We start from the raw sequence: 18,437 nt of genomic DNA, 5'->3' as shown, positions 1-18,437 counted from the left end.
GCACCCTCTATTGATGTATATCACCCGTTTATATGGAAGTGTCCCATTTACCTCTGCTTTCCATTCTTTAGTCTCAGGTGGTAAGGGACGCATCCATTTCCTAGCTATTACCTTTCTGCACGAGAACAGGGTCTCCTGTAGAAATACCTTGGTGTATTTTTCCAGTGGGTTCGGGAATACACCAGTGTCACAGGTGAGCCCATGTTGTCATGAAGGAAGGTCACTATCTGTTTCCATAGGCCCTGTATCTGTGGGCATGACCAGAGGAGATGGTAGAACGAACTCTCTGTGGACTTACACATTGGACACAATGTTGAGCAGTTGTGTTTGTATTTGGCTATCCTGTGCGGGGTTAGGTATGTACGGTGTATTATATTTAATTGTGTCAACCTGTCTGATAGTTTGGGAGATACTTCTTTACATGTGTCCATTGCTTCTTCCCATTCCTCATCTTCTAGGTTACCCAGATCCCTTTCCCAGCGGGATTTGAGGCCGTATGCTATTTTTGTGGCTATTGGGATAGTGAGCATGTTATAGAAACAGGAGATTAATTTTTTTGGGTCTGTGTCTTTTATGATTGCTATTAGAGGATTGGGGGCTGACTGTAGTGGGAGTTGTGGAAATTGTGCCTGTATTGCGTGTCTCAATTGGAGGAATCTGAATACCATATTGCTGGCCAGATGGAATTCCTCTTTAAGGGTGTCAAAACTTTTAAGGGTTCCGTTTGACCAGACATGGTGCAAGTAGAGTATACCCCTCTCCATCCAAGGTCTCGGGTCATGGATATTGTGGAGCTCTGGTAGGTCTCTGTTACACCATAAGGGAGTGAAGTCGTTATGTCTGGGTATATTGAGTTTGTTGTTTGCTAGTTCCCAGATGCGTCTGTATTGGTACAACAGGGATGTTTTGTGTGTGTTACCTTCATTGGTCCTAGTGCCCATGGTGATAGCATATATGGAATCTGAGGTTCCTTGGGCCCATTGTGGGCAGAGTAGCATCCGGAATCTTTCACTGTCCACCTTATCTATATGGTAAAGTTGGGAGAGTTGGGATGCAATATAGTAGTGATTAAGGTCTGGAAGTGCTGTACCTCCCATGTCTGTTGGGTTTTTGAGGGTTTGCCATGCAATCTTGTGTCTATTTTTCCCCCACACAAAGGACTTGAGAAGGGACTCCATTATTTTAAAGTGTTTTAGAGGTATGTATGTTGGGGTATGCCAGAGTATATATAATATTTTAGGGAGTAGTATCATTTTTATAAGGTTGATGCGGCCCCATACTCCTAAGGGTAGTCTAGTCCACGATTGTGTTTTAGTTTTGATAAGGGAATATAATGGTTTAATGTTAAGTGTTATATAGTCTGCTGGATTTTTGGAGGTATTTATTCCTAAGTATTTAATTGTGTCTACTCTTTGTAATGGTAGGGTGGCTTGGAGTTCCGTGGGTGGGAAAGTGTCTATTGGTAAAACTTGGGATTTCCCCCAATTTATTTTGAGGCCCGAGAATTTCCCAAATCGTTCAATTGTCTGAAGAGCCCGGTGGAGGGAAGGACCTGGGTCTGCCAGATAAAGTAATGTGTCATCAGTGTACATGCTGATTTTTTCTGTGAGGGTTCCAGTTTTTAATCCTATGATCTCTGGGTCTGTCCGGATAGAAATAGCCAGTGGTTCCGCAGCCAGAGCATACAGTAGTGGGGACAATGGGCAGCCCTGTCTCGTGCCTCTGTGGAGGTCGAACTTCTGAGACGGCCATCCATTTGCCACCACTCTGGCCGTGGGGTTCTGGTATAGTAATTGTACCCATTGAATGAAGTTTGGACCAAAGCCATATCGTTCAAGACAGCACCAGAGATATCCCCACTCAACCGAGTCGAAAGCCTTGGCTGTATCAAGGGTGACTATCACTCTTGTGCCTACATTCTCATGTGTAGCCTGCAGGTTTATAAATAATTTCCGTAGGTTAAAGGAAGTGTTACGTCCCGGCATAAAACCTGCCTGGTCAGCATGTATAAGGTTGAGTATCACTTGATTGAGTCGCATGGCTAGAATTTTGGCCAGAATCTTAATATCAGCCTGTAGTAATGAGATAGGGCGGTAGGATTCCGGGTGACCCAAGTCCTTGCCCGGTTTAGGTATCAAGACAATTGTGGCCTCACCCATAGAGGATGGGAGGGTGAATTGTTGAAACATGACATTATAAAGGGTAAGCAGTTTGGGGGTGATTATTTCATTGTAATGTGAGTAAAATTCTATGGGTAACCCATCTGAGCCAGGGGATTTAGATTTGGCAAAACTTGCAATTGCGGTGTCTATTTCTTCTTTAGTGAGAGGGGCCTCTAGAAGCTCCCTTTGTTCAAGCGTAAGTTGAGGGAATGCTACTCCTTCCAGAAAGGGGATCATATCGTCTGGTCCCTCTTGGGTCCTAGAGTTGTACAAGTCCACAAAGAACTCCCTAAACCTAGATGACACAACAGGAGGATCTGTGATTTTTTGCCCCTCTGGGCTATGAAGTGCAATTACCACTGGGGGTTTGTCCTCATTTCGAGCTAGAAACGCCAGGAGTTTTCCAGCTCTCTCACCCTGCTCAAAATACTTCTGTTTGGCAAAAAATAATTTCTGTCTTGCTTTTTCGTATTGGAGTTGGTTCATGATCCTAGATTGTAGTTTTAAGTGGGAGGCGTTAGCTTGGGATGGGTCATTTTGGTATGTGTGTTCTGTGCTTGAGAATTCAGTCTCCGCCTTCTCATATATATCTGATGAGTTTGCTTTGATCTTGTTGATGCGAGTTATTAGGGTAGCCCTGGCGTGTATTTTAAAAGTTTCCCATACCATCAGGAAAGAGGCAGAGTCTGTGTTTTCTCGGAAGAAGGTCTCCCATTCGGCTGACAAGTCGTCATCCTCTGGCAACAGCGTCAGCCAGAACGGATTAAGGCGCCATGAAGTTGGTGGTTTATCTATATGGAAGGTGAGGGTGATCCAGTATGGAGCGTGATCCGAGAGCAGTCTAGGACCAAACTCTGTCTCAAGGAGACGTGCTAACAGATTTTGGGATATAAAAATAAAGTCAATTCTTGACATGGTATTGTGTGTTGCTGAGAAGCAGGAGTATTTACGTGTGTGCGGGTGTTTATGCCTCCAGGTGTCTATCAAGTGAAAGGGTGAGAAAAGCCTGGCAAGTTTAGTATCCCTGGGGGGGTTTGTAGCAGGTGGAGTTGGTCTCAGTCTGTCCAGTTCCTCATTAAGTGTACTATTGAAATCTCCCATCCATATTGTCTGAGCTGTTGGGTATTTTGCTATAAAGGAGATTCCCTCTAGTAGTATGGAGGTGGAAAATGGGGGAGGGACATAGACAGCCAGGATCAAGAAGGGTTCCCCGTGTAATTTAGCGGATATAAATATATATCTACCTTGTGGGTCGGTGTGTAGCTCGCATAATTCAAAGTGCACTGTTTTTGCGATAAGTACCGAGACACCTCTCGAGTGTGTTGTATGGGTCGAGTGGAATGCCCAACCCACCCACGGGCGACGCAGTGTCATCTGAAGTCTACCCTCTATGTGGGTCTCAACCAGGGTCACCACATCCGCTCTTTGCTTTTTAATAAATGCGAGGGCTGCCGCCCGTTTAATTTCATCACGTAATCCCCTCACGTTCCATGTAAGGAACTTCAGTGATATTCTAGGCATTGTTGTTTGTGCCTATATATTAGTATGTTAATGTAGCTTTTAGCCCCATTGCGGCGGGGCGATGTAGGATGGTTAAACAGCAGGGATGGGTGATATAACATATTGTATTGTTCCAGTAGACACCTGATGGAACCGGGACGTGTTGGTGTTGTAGACGTAGCAGTTAAAGTGCGCACATTTAAGTTCAGTTTTTCAGCTTCCCTTTTCCGCTCCCCCCTCCCAGCAATGTCCCCCACCCAGTCAGTGCTAGCCTGCATCAGTAACAGATTTTTCTTTATGTTTTTGCATCTGGTAGCGTAATAAAAGAAGAAATAATAAAAGGGCAATAAATAAAATGGGACGGATTTCTGTGCACCCAGCCAGAGGCTCCCTTTCCTTAGAAGAAACAGAACAGATAGTATCAGGCTCCCAATACATCTGCGATATAGCATGCTATGGGTAGCAATTGAACACCAGCTAAACGTAGGATATAGCATTGTCACACACAGGTTAACCGGAGCACGTGTAGTTGAATCTGGTTTTTTAGTTTCCCCCTCCCCCTCCCCCCCTGATACGTATTCTCTCCAATTGGTCTCGGTGTGTATGCATGACAATGCTTTCCCTATGAACCCAGACTTGACTCTATATTGGAGTGTAACATATTTATATAGAAACGGGAGTTGTAATAGAATATGTTTTTGTGATCTCAATCTACACCCTTCTTTCCTTAATTGGAAAAAAGCAAAAATGGTTATATTCTTTCTGGTTATGTGATGTAACTCACTGCATGCAGCGTCTGAACACCAGTGAAACAAAAGGTATGTCAGCGTCGTGCGCTTGCACATTAAAACACTTACATTGAAATTCAACTTGTAGGTTTCCCCTCCCCCCTCCCCCCTCCCTGCTTTGCATCTTCCCCAACTGATGCTAGCATTCACCCATAACAAAACTTTCTGTACAGTCTCGGCCCTGACGGCATATTGAGAGAAAAAGTAATGAAAGTAAAGTACTTGAAGTAGGATGATTGTCTGTGCACCTCTAAACTTCTCTTTCCATGGAAGAAAAAACAAAGAGAGGGCTAACCTCTCTTCACTCAGGTGTGTAACTGGAGTTTTGCACATTATCAAGGGTGCTGTTGTGGTATTTTCTTCTTAGGCCGCCAGTTCCAGACTTGTATGGGGGCAGAGTACGCTGCACTCTGCTTGTGGACTGTAGGACTGCAGCAGTCCAGAGCTCCATTGAGATGTAAAAAGTAATTAGTGTAGTTCGATCATTTAGGGATTTGTCCCAGGAAAGTTCCAGCATTGTGTATCAGAAATGATCCGCAGAATATAAACTGGATCTAAGCCCACAACAGGGGAGTACATGTAGATATTTGTGTAGGCACTGTGTTCCTCTACCCCATGGGCTATTCTTCACAATGGTAACAACTGGTGAAGTAAATAGGGGTGGGTGTTCAGTGGAGATTGATAGTGGGTTGTTGTTGCATCTATTTCAGGGGTGTGCATGTGGAAGATTAACGTATGATTACATACTCACAGACACTTTAATCCGCCTTTTCCAGGTTGTTTCTGCGTTCCAACCAGGCCATCAGCTCAGCGGGATCTTCAAAAAAGGAAACACGGCCGTCATGTTCCACTCGGAGACGCGCTGGAAACAGCATGGCATATTTCATGTTCATGTTGAGGTTTCTAAGCTTGCGCTTTGCTTCCATGAAATTTTGTCTGCGTCGCTGCACCTCTGCTGAAAAGTCAGGGAACACCGCAATTTTTACGTTGCCTAGGGGGATGTTGCCCCTTTCCCTTGCAAGTCGCAGGGCAGCGTCTCTATCTCTGTAGTTGAGCATTTTGGCTATAAAAGTACGTGGTGGGGCTCCTTGTGGCGGCGGTCTGGCGGGCATGCGGTGGGCTCTTTCAACTGCCAGCATGGGGGAGAAGGCCTCTCTACCATAGGTCTTGATGAGCAATTGCTCCAGGAAAAGCGTGGGGTCCTTACCCTCAGCCCCCTCCGGCAGACCAATGAGGCGGAGGTTACATCTCCTGCTTCTGTTCTCAAGGTCTTCTTGCTTGGAGAATAGTTGTTGGATTTGCTGCTTCATGTGGTGCACCTCCGTTCTCATTGGGGGAATGGTGTCCTCCATGTCACTGATGCGGGTTTCAGTTTCTTTAACACGGTCTCGGAGTTTGCGGAAGTCTTGTCTGATCAAGGATATGTCTACCTTGACTTCTTCTATCTGTGAGGCAAGTGATGTTCTGCAGAGGGTTATTGCTTCCAGCTGCTTTTCTGTGTCTCCCGCTGTACGCTCCTCGCCATGTGCAGTGTCGCCGTCATTTTCTGCCTGTTCCTCCCTGTCCTGTCGGCGGTATTGATCCAATTTAGATGCGGCGGTTTTCTGAGATTTCGATGGCGACATGATGTCCAGATGTTAGGGTATCTGGGAAAATGGGGACAGGAGCTAATCTTGCTGTATCAGTGTGTGAGGTATTACCCCTCCTTTCTCAGAGATATTGGCAGTCTGGAACTATGCCCTGTGAGACACAGAGGGCCGAGTAGGTACTGTTTGGAGGGGAAGAACAGGACCGCAGGCTGTGTTACAATACAGGCAGAGGAGGTAGGTGTACCAAAATGGCCGCCGGTCACAGCATAGAGGTCTAGGCCGCAATCCAGGCCGTTCTCCCTGGGCCTTTGATGATTATATAAGTTAGTAATCAGGGGGATGAGTGCAATCCCGTTCTCCCAGGGGGTTATCCCGCATCTAGGTACCTGTATATTGATGCAGGCTTCAGGCAGGGCCGCAGATGAGGAGGACCAAGATGGCCGCGACCTCCGATGGTAGGCCGAAGCCGCGGTCTAAATTTAGTGGGCCGCCGGGCGGGAGATCGCCGCTCCGTTCGGGCCGTCACGCGCTCTCCCTCCGCAGGAACCGGATAATTCTGCTCCAGGTGTCCCAGGGACACAATCCAGCCGGTTTGTTAGTGCAGGATGTCCAGGATTAATGAGGATTAGGAGTGATGGACGGAGCTCTGTGTCTATACGTCCTACTCCATGCTACGTCAGGCCACGCCCCCCTTTTCTGTCACTTTTTAAATAGCTTCTTTTTTTTCTCTGGTTCCTTTAGGCTATCAATTAAGGGTGGTGGTTAATTGCTCACAGGTGGCTATATAACTGTGTGTAGTTTTTCAATAACCTTTTTCTGTCACTTTTTAAATAGCTTTTTTTTTTCTCTAGTTCCTTCGGGCTATCAATTAAGGGGGGTGGTTAATTGCTCAAAGGTGCCTATATAACTTTGTGTAGGACTCATTCTGAGCCTGCTCAGTCTGAGGCTGTGGAACTCTGTGTCAGTGGAACTGGTATAAGTGGTGAGATAAAAACCAGAGTTAGAGTGAACAAGTCTTGTTTTTTGTTTGCTGGGTTACATTTTTGGGGCTTTTCCTTTTAGTTTTTCAAACACCTTTTTCTGTCACTTTTTAAATAGCTTTTTTTTTCTCTGGTTCCTTCAGGCTATCAATTAAGGGGGGTGGTTAATTGCTCACAGGTGCCAATATAACTGTGTGTAGGACTCATTCTGAGCCTGCTCAGTCTGAGGCTGTGGAACTCTGTGTAAGTGGAACTGGTATAAGTGGTGAGTTAAAAAACAGAGTTAGAGTGAACAAGTCTTGCTTTTTGTTTGCTGGGTTGCAGTTTTGGGGCTTTTCCTTTTAGTTTTTCAATCACCTTTTTCTGTCACTTTTTAAATAGCTTTTTTTTTCTTTTTTTTTACTCTGGTTCCTTCAGGCTATTAATTAAGGGGGGTGGTTAATTGCTCACAGGTGCCTATATAACTGTGTGTAGGACTCATTCTTAGCCTGCTCAGTCTGAGGCTGTGGAACTCTGTGTAAGTGAACTGGTGTAAGTGGTGAGTTAAAAACCAGAGTTAGTGAACAAGTCTTGCTTTTTGTTTGCTGGGTTGCATTTTTGGGGCTTTTCCTTTTAGTTTTTCAATCACCTTTATCTGTTACTTTTTAAATAGCTCTTTTTTTTCAGGTTCCTTCAGGCTATCAATTAAGGGGGGTGGTTAATTGCTCACAGGTGCCTATATAACTGTGTGAAGGACTCATTCTGAGCCTGCTCAGTCTGAGGCTGTGGAACTCTGTGTAAGTGGAACTGGTATAAGCGGTGATTTAAAAACCAGAGTTAGAGTGAACAAGTCTTGCTTTTTGTTTGCTGGGTTGCATTTTTGGGGCTTTTCCTTTTAGTTTTTCAATCACCTTTTTCTGTTACTTTTTAAATAGCTTTTTTTTTCTTTTTTCTCTGGTTCCTTCAGGCTATCAATTAAGAGGGTGGTTAATTGCTCACAGGTGGCTATATAACTGTGTGTAGGACTCATTCTGAGCATGCTCAGTCTGAGGCAGTGGAACTCAGTGTAAGTGGAACTGGTATAAGTGGTGAGTTAAAAACCAGAGTTAGAGTGAACAAGTCTTGCTTTTTGTTTGCTGGGTTGCATTTTTGGGGCTTTTCCTTTTAGTTTTCCAATCACCTTTTTCTGTCACTTTTTAAATAGCTTTTTTTTTCTCTGATTCCTTCAGGCTATCAATTAAGGGGGGTGGTTAAATGCTCACAGGTGCCTATATAACTGTGTGTAGGACTCATTCTGAGCCTGCTCAGTCTGAGGCTGTGGAACTCTGTGTAAATGGAACTGGTATAAGTGGTGAGTTAAAAACCAGAGTTAGAGTGAACAAGCCTTGCTTTTTGTTTGCTGGGTTGCATTTTTGGGGCTTTTTCTTTTAGTTTTTCAATCACCCCTTTTTCTGTCACTTTTTAAATAGGTTTTTTTTTTTTTTTTTCTCTGGTTCCTTCAGGCTATCAAGTAAGCGGGGTGGTTAATTGCTCACAGGTGCCTATATAACTGTTTGTAGGACACATTCTGAGCCTGCTCATTCTGAGCCTGTGGAACTCTGTGTAAGTGGAACTGGTATAAGTGGTGAGTTAAAAACCAGTTAGAGTGAACAAGTCTTGCTTTTTTTTTGCTGGGTTGCATTTTTGGGGCTTTTCCTGTTAGTTTTTCAATCACCATTTTCTGTCTCTTTTTAAATAGCTTTTTTTTCTCTCTGTTTCTTTCAGGCTATCAATTAAGGGGGGTGGTTAATTGCTCACAGGTGCCAATATAACGGTGTGTAGGACTCATTCTGAGCCTGCTCAGTCTGAGGCTGTGGAACTCTGTGTAAGTGGAACTGGTATAAGTGGTGAGTTAAAAACCAGAGTTAGAGTGAACAAGTCTTGCTTTTTGTTTGCTGGGTTGCAGTTTTGGGGCTTTTCCTTTTAGTTTTTCAATCACCTTTTTCTGTCACTTTTTCAATAGCTTTTTTTTTCTTTTTTTTTTTACTCTGGTTCCTTCAGGCTATTAATTAAGGGGGTGGTTAATTGCTCACAGGTGCCTATATAATTGTGTGTAGGACTCATTCTGAGCCTGCTCAGTCTGAGGCTGTGGAACTCTGTGTAAGTGGAACTGGTATAAGTGGTGAGTTAAAAACCAGAGTTAGAGTGAACAAGTCTTGCTTTTTGTTTGCTGGGTTGCATTTTTGGGGCTTTTCCTTTTAGTTTTTCAATCACCTTTTTCTGTCACTTTTTAAATAGCTCTTTTTTTTCTGGTTCCTTCAGGCTATCAATTAAGGGGGTGGTTAATTGCTCACATGTGCCTATATAACTGTGTGTAGGACTCATTCTGAGCCTGCTCAGTCTGAGGCTGTGGAACTCTGTGTAAGTGGAACTGGTATAAGTGGTGAGTTAAAAACCAGAGTTAGAGTGAACAAGCCTTGTTTTATGTTTGCTGGGTTGCATTTTTGGGGCTTTTCCTTTTAGTTTTTCAATCACCTTTTTCTGTCACTTTTTAAATAGCTTTTTTTTTCTCTCGATCATTCAGTCTATCAACTAAGGGGGTGTTTAATTGATCACAGGTGCCTATATAACTGTGTGTAGGACTCATTCTGAGCCTGCTCAGTCTGAGGCTGTGGAACTCTGTGTAAGTGGAACTGGTATAAGTGATGAGTTAAAAACCAGAGTTAGAGTGAACAAGTCTTGCTTTTTGTTTGCTGGGTTGCATTTTTGGGGATTTTCCTTTTAGTTTTTCAATAACCTTTTTCTGTCACTTTTTAAATAGCTTTTTTTTTTCTTTTTTCTCTGGTTCCTTCAGGCTATCAATTAAGGGGGTGGTTAATTGCTCACAGGTGGCTATATATCTGTGTGTAGGACTCATTTTGAGCCTGCTCAGTCTGAGGCTGTGGAACTCTGTGTAAGTGGAACTGGTATAAGTGGTGAGTTAAAAACCAGAGTTAGAATGAAGAAGCCTTGTTTTATGGTTGCTGGGTTGCATTTTTGGGGCTTTTCCTTTTAGTTTTTCAATCACCTTTTTCTGTCACTTTTTAAATAGCTTTTTTTTTTCTCTGGTTCATTCAATCTATCAACTAAGGGGGTGTTTAATTGCTCACAGGTGCCTATATAACTGTGTGTAGGACTCATTCTGAGCCTGCTCAGTCTGAGGCTGTGGAACTCTGTGTAAGTGGAACTGGTATAAGTGATGAGTTAAAAACCAGAGTTAGAGTGAACAAGTCTTGCTTTTTGTTTGCTGGGTTGCATTTTTGGGGCTTTTCCTTTTAGTTTTTCAATAACCTTTTTCTGTCACTTTTTAAATAGCTATTTTTTTCTTTTTTCTCTGGTTCCTTCAGGCTATCAATTAAGGGGATCGTTAATTGTTCACAGGTGGCTATATAACTGTGTGTAGGACTCATTCTGATCCTGCTCAGTCTGAGGCTGTGGAACTCTGTGTAAGTGGAACTGGTATAAGTGGTGAGTTAAAAACCAGAGTTAGAGTTAACAAGTCTTGTTTTTTGTTTGCTGGGTTGCATTTTTGGGGCTTTTCCTTTTAGTTTTTCAATCACCTTTTTCTGTCACTTTTTAAATAGCTTTTTTTTTCTCTGGTTCCTTCAGGCTATCAATTAAGGGGGGTGGTTAATTGCTCACAGGTGCCTATATAACTGTGTGTAGGACTCATTCTGAGCCTGCTCAGTCTGTGGCTGTGGAACTCTGTGTAAGTGGAACTGGTATAAGTGGTGAGTTAAAAACCAGAGTTAGAGTGAACAAGTCTTGCTTTTTGTTTGCTGGTTTGCATTTTTGGGGCTTTTCCTTTTAGTTTTTCAATCACCTTTTTCTGTCACTTTTTAAATAGCTTTTTTTTCTCTGATTCCTTCAGGCTATCATCTAAGGGGGGTGGATAATTGCTCACAGGTGCCTATATAACTGTGTGTAGGACTCATTCTGAGCCTGCTCAGTCTGAGGCTGTGGAACTCTGTGTAAATGGAACTGGTATAAGTGGTGAGTTAAAAACCAGAGTTAGAGTGAACAAGTCTTGCTTTTTGTTTGCTGGGTTGCATTTTTGGGGCTTTTCCTTTTAGTTTTTCAATAACCTTTTTCTGTCACTTTTAAATAGCTTTTTTTTTTCTCTGCTTCCTTCAGGCTATCAATTAAGGGGATCGTTAATTGCTCACAGGTGCTTATATAACTGTGTGTAGGACACATTCTGAGCCTGCTCAGTTTGAGGCTGTGGAACTCTGTGTAAGTGGAACTGGTATAAGTGGTGAGTTAAAAACCAGAGTTAGAGTGAACAAGTCTTGCTTTTTGTTTGCTGGGTTGCATTTTTGAGGCTTTTCCTTTTAGTTTTTCAATCACCTTTTTCTGTCACTTTTTAAATAGCTTTTTTTTTTCTCTGGTTCCTTCAGGCTATCAATTAAGGGGGGTGGTTAATTGCTCACAGGTGCCTATATAACTGTGTGTAGGATTCATTCTGAGCCTGCTAAGTCTGAGGCTGTGGAACTCTGTGTAAGTGGAACTGGTATAAGTGGTGAGTTAAAAAACAGAGTTAGAGTGAACAAGTCTTGCTTTTTGTTTGCTGGGTTGCATTTTTTGGGGCTTTTCCTTTTAGTTTTTCAATCACCTTTTTCTGTCACTTTTTAAATAGCTTTTTTTTTTCTCTGGTTCCTTCAGGCTATCAATTAAGCGGGTGGTTAATTGCTCACAGGTGCCTATATAACTGTGTGTAGGACTCATTCTGAGCCTGCTCAGTCTGAGGCTGTGGAACTCTGTGTAAGTGGAACTGGTATAAATGGTGAGTTAAAAACCAGTATTAGAGTGAACAAGTCTTGCTTTTTGTTTGTTGGGTTGCAGTTTTGGGGCTTTTCCTTTTAGTTTTTCAATCACCTTTTTCTGTCACTTTTTAAATACCTTTTTATTTTCTCTGGTTCCTTCAGGCTATCAATTAAGGGGGTGGTTAATTGCTCACAGGTGCCTATATAACTGTGTGTAGGACTCATTCTGAGCCTGCTCAGTCTGAGGCTGTGGAACTCTGTGTAAGTGGAACTGGTATAAGTGGTGAGTTAAAAACCAGAGTTAGAGTGAACAAGTCTTGCTTTTTGTTTGCTGGGTTGCATTCTTGGGGCTTTTCCATTTAATTTTTCAATAACCCTTTTCTGTCACTTTTTAAATAGCTTTTTTTTTTCTCTGGTTCCTTCAGGATATCAATTAAGGGGGGTGGTTAATTGCTCACAGGTGCCTATATAACTGTGTGTAGGACTCATTCTGAGCCTGCTCAGTCTGAGGCTGTGGAACTCTGTGTAAGTGGAACTGGTATAAGTGGTGAGTTAAAAACCAGAGTTAGAGTTAACAAGTCTTGTTTTTTGTTTGCTGGGTTGCATTTTTGGGGCTTTTCCTTTTAGTTTTTCAATCACCTTTTTCTGTCACTTTTTAAATAGCTTTTTTTTTCTCTGGTTCCTTCAGGCTATCAATTAAGGGGGGTGGTTAATTGCTCACAGGTGCCTATATAACTGTGTGTAGGACTCATTCTGAGCCTGCTCAGTCTGTGGCTGTGGAACTCTGTGTAAGTGGAACTGGTATAAGTGGTGAGTTAAAAACCAGAGTTAGAGTGAACAAGTCTTGCTTTTTGTTTGCTGGTTTGCATTTTTGGGGCTTTTCCTTTTAGTTTTTCAATCACCTTTTTCTGTCACTTTTTAAATAGCTTTTTTTTCTCTGATTCCTTCAGGCTATCATCTAAGGGGGGTGGATAATTGCTCACAGGTGCCTATATAACTGTGTGTAGGACTCATTCTGAGCCTGCTCAGTCTGAGGCTGTGGAACTCTGTGTAAATGGAACTGGTATAAGTGGTGAGTTAAAAACCAGAGTTAGAGTGAACAAGTCTTGCTTTTTGTTTGCTGGGTTGCATTTTTGGGGCTTTTCCTTTTAGTTTTTCAATAACCTTTTTCTGTCACTTTTAAATAGCTTTTTTTTTTCTCTGCTTCCTTCAGGCTATCAATTAAGGGGATCGTTAATTGCTCACAGGTGCTTATATAACTGTGTGTAGGACACATTCTGAGCCTGCTCAGTTTGAGGCTGTGGAACTCTGTGTAAGTGGAACTGGTATAAGTGGTGAGTTAAAAACCAGAGTTAGAGTGAACAAGTCTTGCTTTTTGTTTGCTGGGTTGCATTTTTGAGGCTTTTCCTTTTAGTTTTTCAATCACCTTTTTCTGTCACTTTTTAAATAGCTTTTTTTTTTCTCTGGTTCCTTCAGGCTATCAATTAAGGGGGGTGGTTAATTGCTCACAGGTGCCTATATAACTGTGTGTAGGATTCATTCTGAGCCTGCTAAGTCTGAGGCTGTGGAACTCTGTGTAAGTGGAACTGGTATAAGTGGTGAGTTAAAAAACAGAGTTAGAGTGAACAAGTCTTGCTTTTTGTTTGCTGGGTTGCATTTTTTGGGGCTTTTCCTTTTAGTTTTTCAATCACCTTTTTCTGTCACTTTTTAAATAGCTTTTTTTTTTCTCTGGTTCCTTCAGGCTATCAATTAAGCGGGTGGTTAATTGCTCACAGGTGCCTATATAACTGTGTGTAGGACTCATTCTGAGCCTGCTCAGTCTGAGGCTGTGGAACTCTGTGTAAGTGGAACTGGTATAAATGGTGAGTTAAAAACCAGTATTAGAGTGAACAAGTCTTGCTTTTTGTTTGTTGGGTTGCAGTTTTGGGGCTTTTCCTTTTAGTTTTTCAATCACCTTTTTCTGTCACTTTTTAAATACCTTTTTATTTTCTCTGGTTCCTTCAGGCTATCAATTAAGGGGGTGGTTAATTGCTCACAGGTGCCTATATAACTGTGTGTAGGACTCATTCTGAGCCTGCTCAGTCTGAGGCTGTGGAACTCTGTGTAAGTGGAACTGGTATAAGTGGTGAGTTAAAAACCAGAGTTAGAGTGAACAAGTCTTGCTTTTTGTTTGCTGGGTTGCATTCTTGGGGCTTTTCCATTTAATTTTTCAATAACCCTTTTCTGTCACTTTTTAAATAGCTTTTTTTTTTCTCTGGTTCCTTCAGGATATCAATTAAGGGGGGTGGTTAATTGCTCACAGGTGCCTATATAACTGTGTGTAGGACTCATTCTGAGCCTGCTCAGTCTGAGGCTGTGGAACTCTGTGTAAGTGGAACTGGTATAAGTGGTGAGTTAAAAACAAGAGTTAGAGTGAACAAGTCTTGCTTTTTGTTTGCTGGGTTGCATTTTTTGGGGCTTTTCCTTTTAGTTTTTCAATCACCTTTTTCTGTCACTTTTTAAATAGCTCTTTTTTTCTCTGGTTTCTTCAGGCTATCAATTAAGGGGGGTGGTTAATTGCTCACAGGTGCCTATATAACTGTGTGTAGGACTCATTCTGAGCCTGCTCAATCTGAGGCTGTGGAACTCTGTGTAAGTGGAACTGGTATAAATGGTGAGTTAAAAACCAGTATTAGAGTGAACAAGTCTTGCTTTTTGTTTGTTGGGTTGCAGTTTTGGGGCTTTTCCTTTTAGTTTTTCAATCACCCTTTTCTGTCACTTTTTAAATACCCTTTTTTTTTTCTCTGGTTCCTTCAGGCTATCAATTAAGGGGGGTGGTTAATTGCTCACAGGTGCCTATATAACTGTGTGTAGGACTCATTCTGAGCCTGCTCAGTCTGAGGCTGTGGAACTCTGTGTAAGTGGAACTGGTATAAGTGGTGAGTTAAAAACCAGAGTTAGAGTTAACAAGTCTTGCTTTTTGTTTGCTGGGTTGCATTTTCGGGGCTTTTCCTTTTAGTTTTTCAATCACCTTTTTCTGTCACTTTTTAAATAGCTTTTTTTTCTCTGGTTCCTTCAGGCTATCAATTAACGGGGGTGGTTAATTGCTCACAGGTGCCTATATAACTGTGTGTAGGACTCATTCTGAGCCTGCTCAGTCTGAGGCTGTGGAACTCTGTGTTAGTGGAACTGGTATAAGTGATGAGTTAAAAACCAGCGTTAGAGTGAACAAGTCTTGCTTTTTGTTTGCTGGGTTGCATTTTTGGGGCTTTTCCTTTTAGTTTTTCAATCACCCTTTTCTGTCACTTTTTAAATACCCTTTTTTTTTTCTCTGGTTCCTTCAGGCTATCAATTAAGGGGGGTGGTTAATTGCTCACAGGTGCCTATATAACTGTGTGTAGGACTCATTCTGAGCCTGCTCAGTCTGAGGCTGTGGAACTCTGTGTAAGTGGAACTGGTATAAGTGGTGAGTTAAAAACCAGAGTTAGAGTTAACAAGTCTTGCTTTTTGTTTGCTGGGTTGCATTTTTGGGGCTTTTCCTTTTAGTTTTTCAATCACCTTTTTCTGTCACTTTTTAAATAGCTTTTTTTTTATCTGGTTCCTTCAGGCTATCAATTAAGGGGGGTAGTTAATTGCTCATAGGTGCCTATATAACTGTGTGTAGGACTCATTCTGAGCCTGCTCAGTCTGAGGCTGTGGAACTCTGTGTAAGTGGAACTGGTATAAGTGGTGCGTTAAAAACCAGAGTTGGAGTGAACACGTCTTGCTTTTTGTTTGCTGGGTTGCATTTTTGGGGCTTTTCCTTTTAGTTTTTCAATCACCTTTTTCTGTCACTTTTTAAATAGCTTTTTTTTCTCTGGTTCCTTCAGGCTATCAATTAACGGGGGTGGTTAATTGCTCACAGGTGCCTATATAACTGTGTGTAGGACTCATTCTGAGCCTGCTCAGTCTGAGGCTGTGGAACTCTGTGTTAGTGGAACTGGTATAAGTGATGAGTTAAAAACCATTATTAGAGTGAACAAGTCTTGCTTTTTGTTTGTTGGGTTGCAGTTTTGGGGCTTTTCCTTTTAGTTTTTCAATCACCTTTTTCTGTCACTTTTTAAATACCTTTTTTTTTTCTCTGGTTCCTTCAGGCTATCAATTAAGGGGGGTGGTTAATTGCTCACAGGTGCCTATATAACTGTGTAGGATTCATTCTGAGCCTGCTCAGTCTGAGGCTGTGGAACTTTGTGTAAGTGGAACTGGTATAAGTGGTCAGTTAAAAACCAGAGTTAGAGTGAACAAGTCTTGCTTTTTGTTTGCTGGGTTGCATTTTTTGGGGCTTTTCCTTTTAGTTTTTCAATCACCTTTTTCTGTCACTTTTTAAATAGCTTTTTTTTTCTCTGGTTCCTTCAGGCTATCAATTAAGGGGGGTGGTTAATTGCTCACACATGCCTATATAACTGTGTGTAGGACTCATTCTGAGCCTGCTCAGTCTGAGGCTTTGGAACTCTGTGTAAGTGGAACTGGTATAAGTGGTGAGTTAAAAAACAGAGTTAGAGTGAACAAGTCTTGCTTTTTGTTTGCTGGGTTGCATTTTTTGGGGCTTTTCCTTTTAGTTTTTTAATCACCTTTTTCTGTCACTTTTTAAATAGCTTTTTTTTTTCTCTGGTTCCTTCAGGCTATCAATTAAGCGGGTGGTTAATTGCTCACAGGTGCCTATATAACTGTGTGTAGGACTCATTCTGAGCCTGCTCAGTCTGAGGCTGTGGAACTCTGTGTAAGTGGAACTGGTATAAATGGTGAGTTAAAAACCAGTATTAGAGTGAACAAGTCTTGCTTTTTGTTTGTTGGGTTGCAGTTTTGGGGCTTTTCCTTTTAGTTTTTCAATCACCTTTTTCTGTCACTTTTTAAATACCTTTTTATTTTCTCTGGTTCCTTCAGGCTATCAATTAAGGGGGTGGTTAATTGCTCACAGGTGCCTATATAACTGTGTGTAGGACTCATTCTGAGCCTGCTCAGTCTGAGGCTGTGGAACTCTGTGTAAGTGGAACTGGTATAAGTGGTGAGTTAAAAACCAGAGTTAGAGTGAACAAGTCTTGCTTTTTGTTTGCTGGGTTGCATTTTTGGGGCTTTTCCATTTAATTTTTCAATAACCCTTTTCTGTCACTTTTTAAATAGCTTTTTTTTTCTCTGGTTCCTTCAGGATATCAATTAATGGGGGTGGTTAATTGCTCACAGGTGCCTATATAACTGTGTGTAGGACTCATTCTGAGCCTGCTCAGTCTGAGGCTGTGGAACTCTGTGTAAGTGGAACTGGTATAAGTGGTGAGTTAAAAACAAGAGTTAGAGTGAACAAGTCTTGCTTTTTGTTTGCTGGGTTGCATTTTTTGGGGCTTTTCCTTTTAGTTTTTCAATCACCTTTTTCTGTCACTTTTTAAATAGCTCTTTTTTTCTCTGGTTCCTTCAGGCTATCAATTAAGGGGGGTGGTTAATTGCTCACAGGTGCCTATATAACTGTGTGTAGGACTCATTCTGAGCCTGCTCAATCTGAGGCTGTGGAACTCTGTGTAAGTGGAACTGGTATAAATGGTGAGTTAAAAACCAGTATTAGAGTGAACAAGTCTTGCTTTTTGTTTGTTGGGTTGCAGTTTTGGGGCTTTTCCTTTTAGTTTTTCAATCACCCTTTTCTGTCACTTTTTAAATACCCTTTTTTTTTCTCTGGTTCCTTCAGGCTATCAATTAAGGGGGGTGGTTAATTGCTCACAGGTGCCTATATAACTGTGTGTAGGACTCATTCTGAGCCTGCTCAGTCTGAGGCTGTGGAACTCTGTGTAAGTGGAACTGGTATAAGTGGTGAGTTAAAAACCAGAGTTAGAGTTAACAAGTCTTGCTTTTTGTTTGCTGGGTTGCATTTTCGGGGCTTTTCCTTTTAGTTTTTCAATCACCTTTTTCTGTCACTTTTTAAATAGCTTTTTTTTTATCTGGTTCCTTCAGGCTATCAATTAAGGGGGGTGGTTAATTGCTCATAGGTGCCTATATAACTGTGTGTAGGACTCATTCTGAGCCTGCTCAGTCTGAGGCTGTGGAACTCTGTGTAAGTGGAACTGGTATAAGTGGTGTGTTAAAAACCAGAGTTGGAGTGAACACGTCTTGCTTTTTGTTTGCTGGGTTGCATTTTTGGGGCTTTTCCTTTTAGTTTTTCAATCACCTTTTTCTGTCACTTTTTAAATAGCTTTTTTTTCTCTGGTTCCTTCAGGCTATCAATTAACGGGGGTGGTTAATTGCTCACAGGTGCCTATATAACTGTGTGTAGGACTCATTCTGAGCCTGCTCAGTCTGAGGCTGTGGAACTCTGTGTTAGTGGAACTGGTATAAGTGATGAGTTAAAAACCATTATTAGAGTGAACAAGTCTTGCTTTTTGTTTGTTGTGTTGCAGTTTTGGGGCTTTTCCTTTTAGTTTTTCAATCACCTTTTTCTGTCACTTTTTAAATACCTTTTTTTTTTCTCTGGTTCCTTCAGGCTATCAATTAAGGGGGGTGGTTAATTGCTCACAGGTGCCTATATAACTGTGTAGGATTCATTCTGAGCCTGCTCAGTCTGAGGCTGTGGAACTTTGTGTAAGTGGAACTGGTATAAGTGGTCAGTTAAAAACCAGAGTTAGAGTGAACAAGTCTTGCTTTTTGTTTGCTGGGTTGC

The sequence above is a fragment of the Aquarana catesbeiana genome, linkage group LG07 (genome assembly GCF_042186555.1).
Source record: "Aquarana catesbeiana isolate 2022-GZ linkage group LG07, ASM4218655v1, whole genome shotgun sequence".
NCBI lineage: Eukaryota > Metazoa > Chordata > Amphibia > Anura > Ranidae > Aquarana > Aquarana catesbeiana.
The sequence above is the reverse complement of the archived record's forward strand: the minus strand, read 5'-3'. Positions refer to the sequence as shown.